The sequence below is a fragment of the Cyrtonyx montezumae genome, unplaced genomic scaffold, assembly GCF_038088225.1.
Source record: "Cyrtonyx montezumae isolate F1298 unplaced genomic scaffold, pur_monq_1.0 scaffold_39, whole genome shotgun sequence".
Taxonomy (NCBI): Eukaryota; Metazoa; Chordata; class Aves; order Galliformes; family Odontophoridae; genus Cyrtonyx; species Cyrtonyx montezumae.
In genome coordinates, this window is record NW_027072044.1 from 220,650 (window position 1) to 236,495 (window position 15,846).

Genomic DNA, 15,846 nt, shown 5'->3' on the forward strand with positions numbered 1-15,846 from the left:
CCTGATCTGGTGGGGGACAAGCAGCCCACAGCAGGGGCTGGGAGTGCTTAAGGGTCTCTTCCAGCACAAAACGCACTATGGTTCTAATTAACCCCGACAGCAAGGACACGAGGCAGCTGTCAGTGCCACTGGAGGTAATAGCTGCTCATGTCCTTATGAATTACAGCTTTAATTACCATTTCATATTTACACAAGCAAAAAGATACAAGAAGCACATTTCTGCTGTCTCACTGTGCAAGTACACACACACACAGATATCTACCTCACACACAAGTTAATCCTAACTCTCCAGACCTCACACAGCTTTCAGCCTTAGCATGGGAGCCCCTTCCCTCCTACCCTTCTGCACTGTGCTATGACATTTTGTGAAGCTGTGCCTCTACCTGCACACCAGCCATGCAAACCTAGGTGACAAACATACAAAACATCCTTTAAGAGGGCAGATCACAGGGTAAGGGTGGATTTTCTGCTCTGGGCTGTAGGCACAGCCACGCCATTTGTTTCTTTCCTGCCAGCAGCACATACTCCTGCTGCTGCCCAGCCTTGAGATTTCGTGCTCTTGGACTCTTCTACAGCAAACAGGGCTGGCACACAGGGCCCCAGGACAGGGACATGGTGCCACAAGAGGAATTCATGAGATGTAAATGGCACAGCGGGAAACACAAAGCAGGAAGTGACTGTGGGAACCAATGGTAAGTTTGACAGACCTGGCGTAGCACTGGATGCTGCTTATCAGCACCCTTGGATTCATGGGTATTTTTCCCATTACGCAGAAGGCAAGTAGGGACAAAGAAATCCCAGCTGTCAACCCCCAGTTTTGCATATGTTTTTTGCCCTTCAGGCCAAGATCCTGCGTTTACACAAGAATCCCAGGTTCATTCTGGAAAGATGGTCATTCCCAAGCCCTGATGTACAGGAACAGCTTTGAGAACCTGAACTCACAAAGCTTAAAACAAAAATGAAACAGCAAAGCCTCTGTGGGAGCCACCCCATCTCAGCCCTGACGTCAGCATTCGACACCACAGTCCTACAAATGCATGAGTTCATTTCGAACTCAAGCAAATGCTTGCAGGGAGTCAAATAGAGCAGAATGAACCTCAGGTTGTGGGAGCTTCATATTTTGATAGCTTTTTATTGTCTTTCCTCCCTCGTCCCGTATCAGCAACGACTCTGTGTTCTCTAAGGGTTTGTAAGTGAGAACTGAAAAGCTCTGGCAGAAGTGGATGAGAAAACCTTGGCTAACCAATGGGTCTGAAGCTGAGCACATTCACTTTAAGGATACTCCAAAAGCAAAAAAAAAAAAAAAAAATACAAAGCGTTTTATGAACTTATACTTTATTTCGCTTTGATAAATATGATTCGCTTCCTCCAAACGTGAGCCCAAAAAAGAAATGTTTCACCTACTAAGGCAAAGAAGGGAAAGACTGAATCCCAACGCAAGAAACACTCCTGAAACAGGCACTCGTACACGCACTCAGCTCTGCTCGGGCATGGGAAGGCTCCTGTGGCACAACGTGCTTTATTCACAGCGAGCGGGACGGGAGGAGCGGGACGGCGGAGTCCCGCATCGCGGCGCGGGGGTACGCGGCTCCGGCCGGGCCCAGCGGCGCTCCCCGCCCCCAGACCCCGCACCCTCGGTGCCCCTCCCCGGTCCCCACGAGCCGGTGTTCGCCGGCTTCCCGCGACTCACTCAGCTCCCGGACGTTTGTTCCGGATCGAGCTTACGGCGCACGTTTAAAAATAATAATAATACATTAAAAAACAACAAAAACAAATACGTAAATAATTCCCAAAACCAACCGGGCAGAAGTTGTCACCGCCGGAACACCGCGGCTGACACCCGAGGGCCGGGCACACCCCCGACCCACTCCGCCCCGGAACTTTCCCTAAGGGGAGCGGGCCCCGGCGGGCGGCCCGAGCGGTGCCCTCAGCCCACGGCGCCCGGCCGGGGCCTCACCCCGCTCAGCTCTCGCGCTCAACAGCCCCTCAGCAGCAGGACACCCCCCCCCACCCCTGACAGCCGGAGCCGTCCCGTCCCGCTCCGCCGCCACTCCCTGAGAGGGAAAGCTCTAACCGGCCCCGGGCTCCGGCCGGTCCCGCTCACCTGCCCTCCCCGCCGGGCTCCGCGGGCCGCGCTGCGCTCCGGCCGCCGGGGCTGCGCGCCGCTCCCGTTGGCAAGGAACAGTCTCCAGGGCTACGGTCACTATGGCGCCTCGCGCCGGGTCTCGAGGCAACTGTTGCTACCCTCTCCCCGCGCGTCACCGCCCGGCCCCGCCCGCTCCTCTGAGGGGGGGAGAGGGCGTGGCCAGCTCGACGGAGCAGTTGGTTGGCTTAGAGACCGTCGATCAAAAGGAGGGAGGGACGTTCTGAGGATCGGCCAATGGTGGCGGGGGGAGGGCGGGGCTAGGAGTTGGCGGGCGCTTTGGCGTTTCGGCGGGAGGAGGGGGAGGAGAGCGAGAGGCGCTGTGAGGCGGGCGGGAAAAGGGCGCGACGCAGGGCCGGGGTGGCGGGGATGAGGTGGTGTGGTCAGAATGAGTGTTAAGGTGATTGTGGGTAATGGGGGTGAAAGATGGAGGTAAAGTGACAGTACTGAGGTGATGGGAACAAGATGGAGCTGAGGTAGCAGGGATAACATGGGGACAGACTGAGTGGGGGCACTGAGGTGATAAGGACAAGGTGGAGCTGAGGTAGTGAGGGTAGTGTGGGGTTGAGGTGAGTGGGAACGAACTGGTAGCTGAGACAGGAGTGGGGACAGGGGCAGTGCGGGGCTGAGGTGCTTGTGGGCAAAAAGGGCCATGAGGCTGAGGTGACAGGGACAGAATGGGGCTGAGATAAGGAGCACAACACAGTACTGAGGTGGGACAAATGGGAGAAATGAGGCAGTGGGGACAATGTAGGGCTGAGGTGACAGAGACGAGCACTGAGGTGGTTATGGACCACTGGGGTGAAAGATGTCAGTGGAGTGAGGGGACTGAGGCGATGAGGACAAAATGGGGCTGAGGTCATGGGGATGAACTGGGGTGAGGCAGTGGGGTGGGAATGGGGCCAAGTTGGGGCACTGTGGTGATGGGGACAAGATGGAGCTGAGCTGACCAAGATGAGATTGGCACTGAGGTGACTGAGGACACAGAGGAGAGGGTGCTTGCTGGAGCAGGACGGTGGGTGAGGGGTGCAGGGGGGCTTGGGCTGGAGAAATGGAGCAGGGCAGCTACAAGCAGTGAGAGCACAGACCCATCTCTGCCAAATAAAGACATCAGCAGCAGCTCTCTGTCCTGCAGGTGGGCTCTGGGGACCATGGGGAAGAAGGTAAGTGGTGAGGAGGGGCATCCTCATTCTCACCCAGAGCACAGCCTGACAGCTGCCCTTGGCATGGCATGAGGTACAGATGTGTCTGCAGATGTGTCTGTGGTTTATACTGTGGGTGCATCTGGAGTCCCCACGCAAATCAGTGATCCTGCAAGCTCCATGATCTATTTAAGTTGTTTCCCCACCCCCCTACATTAAATATTGAAAAGTTCCTGTTGGCTCGTGGGTAACTGGCAAAAAGCTGGAAGCAGACTCCTCCAATTAGCTGCATTTCGGTTCCCTCACCCTTCTGCACAGCAACATTTGCATGTAAACAGGTTCTTTGTTTCCAAAGAGTTCGTTTGCTTCTGCTGATTTCTCCCTACCTGAACTAATAATTCTCCATGACATCAAAATCGTTCCCATAGCGACCAATTGTGAAGTCACAAATAACAAACAGAGGATTATGGATTGGAGTGGAGTACAGGCGGCTGATGCAGACAGGGAACAGGAATCCTGTTTTAATGCAAATTCTTTAGAAATAAAAGCAAATTGTTGTGCAGCATCACCCCATGCAGTTGCACAGCTTTCATTTCTCACCCCAGAAAGGGCTGTTCCTTTTGTGGGTAGGATAGTATGACTGGAGCGCTTCAAGACCTGGGGGATGTGTTAGATAAGGGTAGGAACAGCATAAATTGTCACACCACACCAAGTTATCTATTTAACAACAAATGTTTCTTGATCCAGTGTTTGTCACAAGTTTTAAAGAACCAGCTAAGGAACAGCCTACAGAATGCTTGGCTCGGACTGAGCTGCTGCATAGCAGGAAGTCCTTTCTCAGCTGAGCACGGAGCTAAAGCGTGTACTGAGGAGCCATCTACTGGCTGCAGTAACTGAGAACAGCTCACATTTGCCTCCTTGAGCAGGTACATTTGCAGTCCTGTCGCTTCTCAGATATCCATTTGCACGTGACTGGCATTGCAGGGCTTTGGCATACTACAATGGAGAAAACCACGTACCACATCAGTGTCTGTCTGTGGTTAGAAGATGTAACTGGTATTTTTATGTTGTTGGCTGTGTCAGATATAAAACCTATACTCTCTGGATGCGGAGACTTGCAAGAGCTGCAGCAACCTTGTTACTCCTGTTTCTGCCTTTAAATGAATGTCTCTACACAAATGCATATAGGCATTAGCAAGCATATCTCTGTGCCCTTCTGGAAACAATTCAAGCTGGAAATTCAGCAGAATTCATCAGGTGTTGTTTGCTCGAAATCCCTTCCCAGAAGAGAAAAACGACCAGGACAGACTTGAAAGTTCACACTATCAAGAAGGGTATTTGTAGCCTTAGGTGTACATTTTTAAGTCTTGACATGAAGTCCTTGCCTCTGCCACAGCAGCAGGTGTCCTGCATGCATGCAGACTGAAATGTGCCCCTGACTGTGAGCTTTATTCTGTCATCCTGGGGAAGAAAAAGACCATTTGGTCTTTTCTGGTCTTTGGTAGTGCACCTTGCATTCTTCCTCTGCTGGGTGGAAGTGTTTATGGTCCTCTGGATACAGATTCCTATAAAACCAAATCAGTGTGCACAAACCTTTCCAGTTGGTTAAAGCAACTTCCTTGGAAATGGATATCAACTAGCAGCAAGAACCCCAGTTCCTGCTGACCCATCTTGTGCCAGACATTTGCAAAGAGCAAAATTCTGCCTTCTGTAGTTGCAGGAAGACTGTTTTGTATCTGTCCCTAGGATGGTGAATGTAACACTGGCATTGCTACTAATGTGAAACTGCTAATCACTGTCACCTTGCAATGGTAATAGGTGACAAGTTTATATTCTAAAGGGTTTATTTTTGCAACAGAAGGGTCTTGGAGATGCTGCTGATGACACTGGTCCTGGCTTTGTGCTTAAGGTTTGGTACAGTTTTACTCCTAAATAAGAAATTATTAATGAAAGCACTGCTTTAAAAAGAAGCAGGGGTATGTCCTGCCTCTTTCTTACTGCAGGTAAGTGGAGGAGTGTGTGCCAACCTGCCTGCTTCAGTGCTGTCATGCCCTACTCACCCAGTTCTGCATCCCAAGGTTAAAATCACCAAGGAGTGCAGCACAGAACTGAGCTCACAAGAGCTTTGGAGAGGAGAGTGAAGCACTCTGCTCTCTACTTCCCATCCCAATTATTTTAGTTCCAGCAGTAAGCCCTGCATAATAAAAACTGATCCATGCTCAGTCTTCGAACAGGTGCTGCCAAAGAAAACAACATATTTATAAAGCTTTACAGAAAACTTCTGAGTTTTGTTTTCTTTCTTTTCCTCTCAGAGAAACACAGCAAAATCACTGTATGCTCTTCTCAGTGGATGAGAAAAATCTCCATTGGACATGTTAACAGGAAGAAGGAGAAGCATCACAGTGACATGGAATAAAGGCTTTTATGATTATTTTTTCTGTAACGTTTTCTGAAAAGTATGTCAGAGCTTAAGCCAAGGAAGTGTGTGGAATTTGTACCCATGGAGACTCCAATAACAGTCAGCTCCAAACCCACAGAATTATTGGTGTTGTTACCTAACATATCAGCAACAGGGTTACTGGAAAAGAGGGGGAGAGAGAGAAAGTGAGAATATAAATCAGAGTGGCTGAACGTCGCAGGAATGTGGAAGGCTCGTGGATTTGCATCTGATCTGCCCACAGAGTTGAAGTCAGTTTTCAGTAGGCTGCTGAAAAATTCACAGAACAGTGTTGTGTGTGTGAGCCTCAAAGTCATGCTGGATGCAATGTTCAGAAGTTAGAAGGAAAATAATTCACTTTTTTTTATGGACTGTAGTCCTTAAAGCAATGTTATTTAAAAATCAACCTTACACCTGTAGGTGTCATTGATTAATAAGCAGTAAAATAGAAAATGAACAGTCTGTGAGAAATCATTTGATACAGAAATCCACAAAAAGCAGGACCTACTTTACATAGATTTTGCCTGACAGGTTTTTACTCTTACCCTCTTTTAAAGCCCTGCATTTTAAATGATGATGTCCCAGTCCCTCCTTAGCCAGAGCATGCAGGCTGGGCAATTTCCCTCCTCCCAGACCTCACTTGTTGCAGTAAGTTCCTCCCTGTTGTTCTGATCATGTGGGGAATGAGAACCAGATCTACATCTTTTTCTTTGTAACACCTGATGTGTTTGAGGATTGCTCTCTCTTCTCCCCAGTTCTATGGTTTCTGCATTAAGCAACACTCTTCTGCTAAGGAAATCCCAGGTCTGATCTACGGAAATGCTATGTAAATAGTTGCTTTTCTTTCTGCAATAACATGGTCACTTATTCCTGCTTAAGCAGGGTTCTTTGCAGTTGGCCATACTGAATTGCACTGTGTTTATCTTGGATCACTGCTCAATTTTATTAAGACCTTAATGAAATCCTTAAGAAGTGCCTGCAGTCCTTCACAGTTCAGTTCTGCTTGCAATGTGTTGCTGCAGATCTGTTGTCGCTTCAGCTTTTAGGCCTTTTTCTGTTTTGTGTTTTGTATGGAATCTGCACCTCTGCAAGACACGTGTAAAACATTTTGATATGTTCTTATGTTTCCAGAAGTGTTAATTATTATACAAAATCCAAAGCAGAGGTTCTCTGTCTCACCCTGCCAGCAGTATCCTAAAATGCTTAATAATGCCCAGCATACAACCTTTGATTAAGCACCTTTAACCCTGGAAGTTAGCCAGCTCCCTGCTGGGAGGATGGATAATAATCATAGGGTTGCTATTTTTATTAGGACCTGTCTGTCATTTGTTGTGTCAAGCTTGTCCCTGGAATTATTTTTCCCTTCTTTCTTGCACCTGTTGCATAAGCCAGATCTCACCACTTTCATTTCAGTCTAGAGTACTAAGGTGGACTTGGTGAATTAGTCATGTCTTAAGAAAGCTGCGGGTGAAGAAAGAGAAGAAACTAGGCCTGGTGGTGAGGTATCATGTTTGCTGCAGTTATCCCCTACCCACAGGAGGGCAGCTAGAAGACAGTGAAATCCTGTTTCATAATCACTGCACAAAGGGACTGTTTGAATTAGTTTGACTGAAAGGAAATTCTGTCAAAAAATAGTCTTTTTATGAAAGCAAATTTCCTGCAAAGGTCCTGTGATCCTTTGAAATTTCAGACTTAGCTGTGAAAAATACAGTTTTGGTGATTAATAATGAAATATAACTGAAATTATTGCCATGTTTTACGGATAAAAACTTTCTCAGAAGATCAAGAACAACAACAACAACAAAAAAGTATTTTCTTTTTTTCTTAAAAAAGGAAAAAAAATACTTTGCTTGTGTTCAGCCAGTTCTAATGGGGAGAATCCTTATCATTACACAGGTGCCAAGCCAAGCAGCACTTTACTATAGGAAAATTATCTATATAAAGTTCCCTGTTCAGTTCTATATAAAGTCAGATTTTACTGCTGAGAATCTCCACACACCTGATGTAAAATATGAGGAGTCAGAACTGGTGGCTCCATCTGTCTGTTTTACCAGAGAATAAATAGCATAATCCAGTGCCAGCTAAGAAGATTGTCTAAGCTAATAGATCTTTTTAATATATATATAAAATATCGGTGATAAATTTAATATCAATTATTTTCACTTGTGATGCAGATGGGATAATTTCTATTTTTTGTGGACAGATGGCTGCTTAGGAAGGAGCACTTGAGAACGGAGTAAATCTCCACACAGATGCTCCTGGGAAAATCCCTTCTAGTGACTGATAACCAACTGGAACAGTGTTCTTTTCCTGCACAGAGCTGCCACGTCTTGAGCACTGCAGCACATTGATTCTGCTGAGTGAGTTGCCTGCTCAAATCATAGCCCCAGGTATGCTGTCTTCTGCATCATAAATCTCCGAATTTGCTGCTGTTCAAATAACAGCTCTCTTCTGTGCTTTTGGCTGGGCTTAGAAAACCAAACTTGTTGACAGTTGATTTTCCAAGGCCATACTGGAATTTCCCCATTGGCACCATAATGCACGTTGTCTTCTGCCAACACACTCTGTCTACGTGTTTCTTCAGCAAGAAAGTGAATTCAGGGCTGCACTTAACTCAAATGTTATAGGCATTGTCCTGCCATGCAAGCTCACCAGAGCACTGCTGCTTTCCTTTCAACCTTATCTAAACTGAGAGAAAACAGGTGAGCCCAAAAGATGAGAGAAAGAAAGGGCACTCAGCCATTCCCTTGCCCTTTATGAATTCCCTTTAAGTGGCAGCAAGTGTCACAAGTTTGCAGCAAAATGCACAGTGTAGTGAGGCTGGAGGCACCATACAACAGCTGGTGTACCTGTTTGCACTGTTCTCAGCTTAGACAGGTGGGTGCTGGTCTGAGTGAGCCCAGAAGTCCTGTGGATTTGGGCTGTACTCTGAACAGGCTGCTAGTCTCAACCTTGTGTCTTTCCCCTAACCATTTTTTATTAGCATGGCCAGAAATCCAAATGTTCTCTGAACCCAGAAATTTCCTTTCAGCAGAATTAAAGGATGATGTATTTATCTGGAGTTTTATCTGCTCGGTTTGGCCATGGATGGCTGGAAATCCTGGACACTGTGTAATGCCATGGAAAAAGCAGTTATGCTGCCTTGGCCAATATGGATTGTGTGCCACACCCAGCAAGGAGCAGTGCCTCCTCAACTCAGGAACTGGGAGAGGATGGTCCAAAGCTTGGATGTAGCCAAAGACAGTCATATTGGTATAACTGAATCAGTATAGCATATGTCAACACAGCTTCTGCATGGAGGCAACAAGTAATTAAACTCTCAGTGACTGAATGGTTCTGGCATAAGATTCTAGTGGAACAGTGAATTCCCCCCTGTTAAATATAGAAATTCCTTTCTGTTGCAAGGAGTTGACTCTCCCACTTTTCCATACAACCACAGACAGAAGAGAGAAACCAGCAAGCCTGGGAGGGAGTGGGAGTTTGGAACAATTAAACAGAAAGGTTTGGGTTGTTTGTGTGGTGAAGTTCAGTGTAGTTATGACTTAGCATTTTAAAGCTCTGTTATTCTTCCTAGGGATGCTGTTTATAAAAATAAACAAAAGTAATAAGTAGCCCTATGGGTTATTAACATTTAAGATTAAATTATTAGGCCATAGGTATTGCATTGCAGTCCAAGTACAGTCAACTTACTATTAGCAGATGTATTATTTATCTTGCCTTAAAGGGCACGGGATGATATCTAGACTGTTGTAATTAAGTGAAGGTGCATGTTCTGTGTCTTACTGTAATTACAGATTCATCCTCTTTTTTTTTTTTTTTTTGTTACAACACAAGTTTATATAGCAAGGACAGATAGGACACAACTTTGTTCTGATTTGGGCTAGACATGCCTAGTAAACCTTGTGACACCATTGCAACAAAGTCCCCTGACTTGGTAATCAGGAAAGCAAGCCTGCTGTTTTCATCTTACAGTATGAGGAAGATGTAATGCTTTACAGAAGTTCCTGAGATGCAGCTGTGTTTTTCTTTCTGAGCTGCTGGGAGCAACTCCATTCTTCTTTGTGTAATTTCTGTATGTATCTAATTTGGGATCAAATTATTTTGAAAGAGTGGAATCACCTGTGGGTATAAATAACTTCTTAGTGTGGTTTTAACTTAGAGTTCAGTGAATGCAGACAAGTTCTTTAAAGAGAAGTGATAACTGGCATCAAACTAAATGACTATTTAGACAAGAAATTCTGATCCTCCACTACTCTTCGTTCTCTGTAAATGTGTGTGTAATGTGCTATGTTTGACACGTGTATGCTCTGTAAAACAGTGGACAGTCTTTACCTGTACTATACCTATACTATACTATGTTTCATAACCCACTGGTGTGAAGGCTTCAATGAGCTGTTACAACAAAAAAGTTTTTATGCATATGACAAACAGGACATAGTTTGCTACAGTTTTATTTATGAGAACCAGACTGTAGGAGGGTCATGTTATTGTAAACTGGACTTACTGAGTCAGCTAAAGGTCACCTTATCGACTGGTGTGTCCTCTTGAAGACTCTGTGGCTTTGCTAAGGCTATGCTGATTTGTGCAGCTGATATGAATCTAGACCTTAATTTGGGATTTTAGTGAGTTGTTTTTCTTTTGTTTTCCAGAGATACCTACACCTATTTGCTGTAGACTCTTTCACGTGACCAGAAAGATTTTACAAGTCCTTGGTGGAAAACACGTGCTGTTGAAGTTGAGAAATGTGTGTGTGATAAACAAACTCCTCTGTCTCCCATCCTTCCTGACATCTTATTTACTGTACTGTTCTCTTAGGGAATTGTTCTCCTTCATGTAGAAATTGATGAAAGCGTGCTTTGGCTGCCCCCCGCCCTTCTATTATCTTTCAAGTCATTGACCTGAGGTGCAGCTATGCTTTGGATTGAGTCTCTTGCTACCAGTAACTCTGGAGCTGGAAATCTGTGAACTTTATTTAGAGCATTGCTACCCAGAATAGCTTACAGATCCAGGGCCACAGATGAACTGGAAGGGTGATGAAAGTAGTAAGTTGTGTAAACTGCCTTGGGTCACCAAAGTGGGCAGATCGACTCATTCCATATGAGGAACGAGTTACCTTAACAAGGAACTTATTTCCACTTTCTCTGAGTGTCCACAGATGTAGTAAGAGCTGATTCTTTGCTTAAGATAGGAAAGAATTTGCAAATGGAATTTATTATCTTTTTTTCCAGAACGTGGAGTGACTTTCTGTGAGCCACAGGAAATGTTTTTGTAACAGGAGTCAGGTGATTTGGCATGCACAAGCATGAAGTGCTGGGGCCCAATCTGCATTTATCCTGGGTCGTATTAAGGCTCTTATCCTACATCTCCCCCCATCTCTGCCCTTGATGGCATTGCCCAGCACCTCAGCTGAGCCTGTTCTATCAGCAGAACTTGAGGCTGCTTAACTTGCAGCCTTTTCTTCCTCTCCCACAGTTTCTTCTTGTGTTGTTTTAAGAGTAACAGAATAATAGAAAGGCTTCTTCAAAGGGGAAATGTGTGCTTTGGTGATGGTGGTTGTTTTTTTTTTCCCAATTCTTGTTTTTCTTTGCTTAGCCTTTTTTAGCATTTCTTGAATACCTTAGATTTGCCTGGTGTTTTCTTGAAGCCAGACTCTGTAGCCAAGAACTCTTCCTGTTTTCCCCAGTAAATCCCTGTAATCCCTGGTGCTTTGGAATCCCTTTTGGTCAGGACAGCAGATGTGACCATTCTTCAGATCTGTGTCAACCTAAACGTAGAATTCCAGACTAGGATTTGTCAGCTTTGTCAATTTAGAAGATGTATACCAACACCCTGATACTGACTGATCGTTTAAACTGGCTTCAACTCTTAGGTGTGCTTTACAGATGCAAACAGCACCCAGCATCAACCTTTGCTATAAAATTTGCAGCTTTGCTTTGGATGTTGATCTTGGCAGGAGAGATGCTGCAGCACGTCTTCTGCAGAGCTACACTGACTGGCTTCAGATGAGAAACTGGAATAAAACCCTTTCGAGTCTCAGCGACTGCAAATGTCTACGCAGGCAGTGCAAGACTAAGACACGTATTTCATGCTTCCCCCCCCTGCCCCAACGTGTCTGGCTGCAGTTTTCATGGCATGAGAATTTAGTGAGATCAGGCTTAAGCTGGTGATCGGAACAGCTGTTGCTTGCAAAGAGCTTTCAGTGCTGCCTGGCCCAGCCCATGCTGCAGCTCAGCCCAGGTGAGCACTTCTGCGCAGCGTTCACCTTACCTGGAGCCACTTGGGCCAACCTCCTTTTGTTGCCTTGGAAAGTGAGAACCCTGAGACTCCACTTGAGTTAATTGTTCCTAAACGTTGAGCCCACAAAAGTGATCCTTGACAAAGGGTGCAGTCACTGTGGTGCATTTGCCACCCCAGGAGTCCAAGCTCGGCTACTTTGTTTGTAAAGGGTTAGGCCTGTCAATAGCAACAGCTCGTGTAGCTGCGCCTGTTGTTAGGAGGGGGTGGAAGTTGATCTCCTGCAGGCGGTCAGAGCTTCGATTCCGTTATGCTCTCATCTCTTTCGCTGGTGGTCCCCTTCACTCCCAGGACTGAATCTTGCAGACACATCAACATCTATCTCTGTAGTGTTGCAACCTCAGTCTGACAAACAGGAAAAAAAAAGCAGCTTGCCTCAGGTCATTTGCTGGCTCAGGCCATTATCCAAAATAGAACTGGTTACTCCTGCCACATCAGTTAACCTTTGGGCTGTGCCTCTCTTTTTTGGGGTCTCCAAGAATTATCTGCCCTTTGTCAGCACAGCCGGTACTGGTTAATGATTAAGGCACAGCTGGAGTAGGAGTGTTAGTGGGCTGCTGACTATACAGATCTCCCCACGTCTCTGGATTGCAGTTTTCTTAAAGGGAGCTCGTAAACAGAAAGGAGACCGATTATTATTATTATTTTTTTTTTTACAGGAGCCTACAGTGATAGGACAAGAGGGAATGGTTTTAAACTGAAAGAAGGGAGATTGCAGTTAGATGTGAGGGTGGCAAGGCCCTGGTACTGCTGCCCAGAGCTGTGGGTGCCCCATCCCTGGAGGTGCCCAAGGCCACGGACTGGGCCCTGCACAGCCTGACCTTCAGGGAGGGGCACCCAGCCCAGGTGGGGGGGCTGGAACTGGATGGGCTTTAAGGTCCCTTCCAAGCCAATCTGTGATTATTCTGTGTTGTGTCCTCACTCTCCAGAGTTAATTCACCATCTGGATGGAGATGGACAAGCTATACAGGAGCAGGTAAGGTAGCCAGGGCAGGGAGGAGATGCTGCAAGAGATGGCAGGCAGCCGTAACAGCAACAGCTCCTGGGTTTGTGAGTCTGCAGAGCAAACCTTGCAAGGTTCCTGGGGCCGGTTTGGCAGCCCCAGCTCTGGGCTGTGGCTGTTTTGCAGCTGCAATGTTCTCAGCACCGTCCTCTCCTCTGCACCTGCTGCTGCTCCAGCTGCGTCCCTGAGCTGCTGGCAAGACCTGCCTCACAGCCTGCACACCACGAGGAGGAATGTCTCTGGAAGGTGGAGGCGCTGGGGAGAGGAATATGCAGGAAAAACAGGGCTGGGGAAATCCTGGTCTGTGCTGGCAGGGTTGCAGCAATAACTCATCTGAGGATGCAGCTGTTTGGCTATCAGGATAAACACAACATTGGCTGTTGTGCAACTTTACAACCCAGAAACAGCCGAGAACAGAAGACCTATCTGACCATTTTTATGCACGTAGATAAGTGAAGGGGGACGCAGGGGAGCTCAGGCTGCTGCAGTTGGGCTGCACGATGCTGTTACCACGGTGCTCTCAGCAGCCCGTGAGCCCGTTTCCTGTGAGCAATAATCGCACCGCTTCTCTTCCTCTGCTTGCTGGGGGAAAGCCCATACAGCACGGATAGGAAACCAGGCGTACGGCCGTTTCCAGCACGTTCTCTTTCTCGCTGCTTTTATACGGGGCTGACTCACCCCAATCCTGCCGCCGGGAAGAGGCGCGTGTGCTCAGCGCGTCGATACCGCATTGTCACCACGTGTCGCTGCCGCGCGGGGTCAATAACCGCGGGTGACCTCCGCCGGGGGTGGGGGGCGTGGCCGCGCGGTCTTTCGAGCAGCGCGCGGCTGCTGAGGCCCCGCCCCTCTCTCCCGCGCGCGCTAAAGGGCCCCGCGTGGCGGCGCGCGGCGGCTCTTCCTGCGTCGCGTTGGGGGTTGCGCGCGCCCGCTCGCTCCTGAGGTAACGGCGCGTGCGCGTGTGGTGGGGCTGTGGGAAACGAGCGGGTGGGTGCTGCTCAGGGGCTGCTCCAGTCCTGCGTGGCAAGGGCTGTGGCTGTGGGAAAATCATGAGTTTGGGGGGAGGGAGGGCTGAGGGACTGCGCTTCTCAAAGCCTTCGTTTAGGATCGAAGTGCTGAAGCGTCGGGAGCTGTCAGTGAGCAGGTGGATGGGGAGAGCTCGCTGCCCTGCCCGCTATAAGGGAACGGAATGAGAAAGTGTCCGAGCGGTGCGGGGTGGTGTGTGGGGACCCTGCAGGAAGGAGCCTGTACCCACACCGTAACGCTTTGCGCAGGGGTTGGGATGTTTGGGAATGGTTTGGTGCTGGGTTGGCTCTGAGTCTGACTGAACGCCAAGAAGAGAGAAAATCTGGCTTGGGTACCGTGGAAGCTGGCACCGCGTCTCCAAATGTGTATTTCTGTGTTTTCTGACTGCGTGTGAGGGAATTTCCCTTCTGCAGACGAATGCACGTTGTGCAGTAAGACGAGCAGTCCTTTAGGAAAGAGGAACTGGTGAGTCACACCGGGGAATTCACCCTGACTCTCCCAACCTTCTGGAGAAGCAATCTGCATGAAGCTGAACAACCGGTGATGCAGTGGCCTACGTGGCAGAAAGAACAGCTGCACAGCACGGGCTCTGGTGTCAGCACACGCAGCCCTCCTCGGGGCCTGCCTGGAAAAGGGGCTTTGCAGCTGGGTCTGCACTGTGGGTGCCTTCATTAACCCAAAGCTGGGGTTGGTGTCTGCAGTCAGATTGTCAGTGCACCTTCCTTGACGTGGGCTCACCCGTTTGGGCTGAGTTTGGTGCCCTGCTGCATTTTCTGTCTCATCCTGCAGCTGTGGCCAGCAGGACTGTCCCAGGGAGAAGTTACAGTGCGCAGAAAGCTGATATCACTGCATCTTTAGAAGTGAAGATTATAAGAGAGGAAAAGTGGGTTGCAGGGACTGTTTCTTCACTTGGAAAATCTTCAGAGGAAACAAGAAGTGCAGCTTTAACTTTAGGTGGCATTCTGTTTCTAGATTCCCTGTGGGGTGGGGTGACAGTTGCAGTAAGGACCGGGCAGGCTTAGGCATGCTATCCACGGGAGGAAAAGGAAAACAGCAGCAGGGAGCAAAGCAGGCTTGTGGTAGCGGGTGTTAGGATGACTGATGAACATAATGTTGATTTGAATGGATGTTTTTGAAGCTCTCCATGTGTTTTGAGTAAAGGCATATTCAGATCCTATGACAAACCTTAGCCTCTGTTGCTCTGACGGTCCTGAGTCTGCATGCAGTCACGTTTCTGTTTTGTTTTGGAGTGCCACAGCTGTTTCCATGAAATAGTTCATAAACTTGCAGGTCTCAAAGCAGAGGGCAGTTTGTAGTTAAATGATTTCTGCTTTCTCACGGATGTAATTAAAAGGGAGCTTTCTCTTGCCAGGCTTTTTTCTGGGTGTGTGTTCCCCATGTTTCTAACAACTGTGGCACATTGCAGAGGGTTAATTCCCCCACAAATAACGTGTGATCATTCCTGATCCCACTCCCCCACCCCTCGAGCTGCTGTGGGAATGAAGCTGTGTGTCACTGGGTGGTTCGTGCAGCACAGCTGTGGTTGTAGCAAAGCATCATAAAATACAGGGCCATAGCTGGATTGCTTAACGGAGCTGGTGAGAGTGCTTATGTTGGCTTTTCTGTTTTGTACCTAGCTCTCATTTGCTGTATAAAATGCATGGCTGGCTCAGGCTCCCTCTGCCCTGCATTCACAAGGGAAGTCACACAGCTAGGTTGCTGCTTATGTGCTTGTGTTTCACAGTACAAGTGTACTTGGGTACTCCAGAAACTGCTACTGCTTGCGCATGCGGGTGCTGCTCTT

General features: G+C 47.8%; 1 protein-coding gene across 1 annotated transcript in view; it reads right to left on the reverse strand.

The window, feature by feature from the left end:
• RFX2 (regulatory factor X2) overlaps positions 1-2,239 on the reverse strand; it is a 53,223-nt gene extending 50,984 nt beyond the window's left edge. The window contains exon 1 of the mRNA XM_065745841.1: positions 2,105-2,239. The gene's annotated coding sequence lies outside the window, so the exon portion shown is untranslated. The remainder of the gene's footprint in view (positions 1-2,104) is intronic.
• Positions 2,240-15,846: the final 13,607 nt, after the last annotated feature.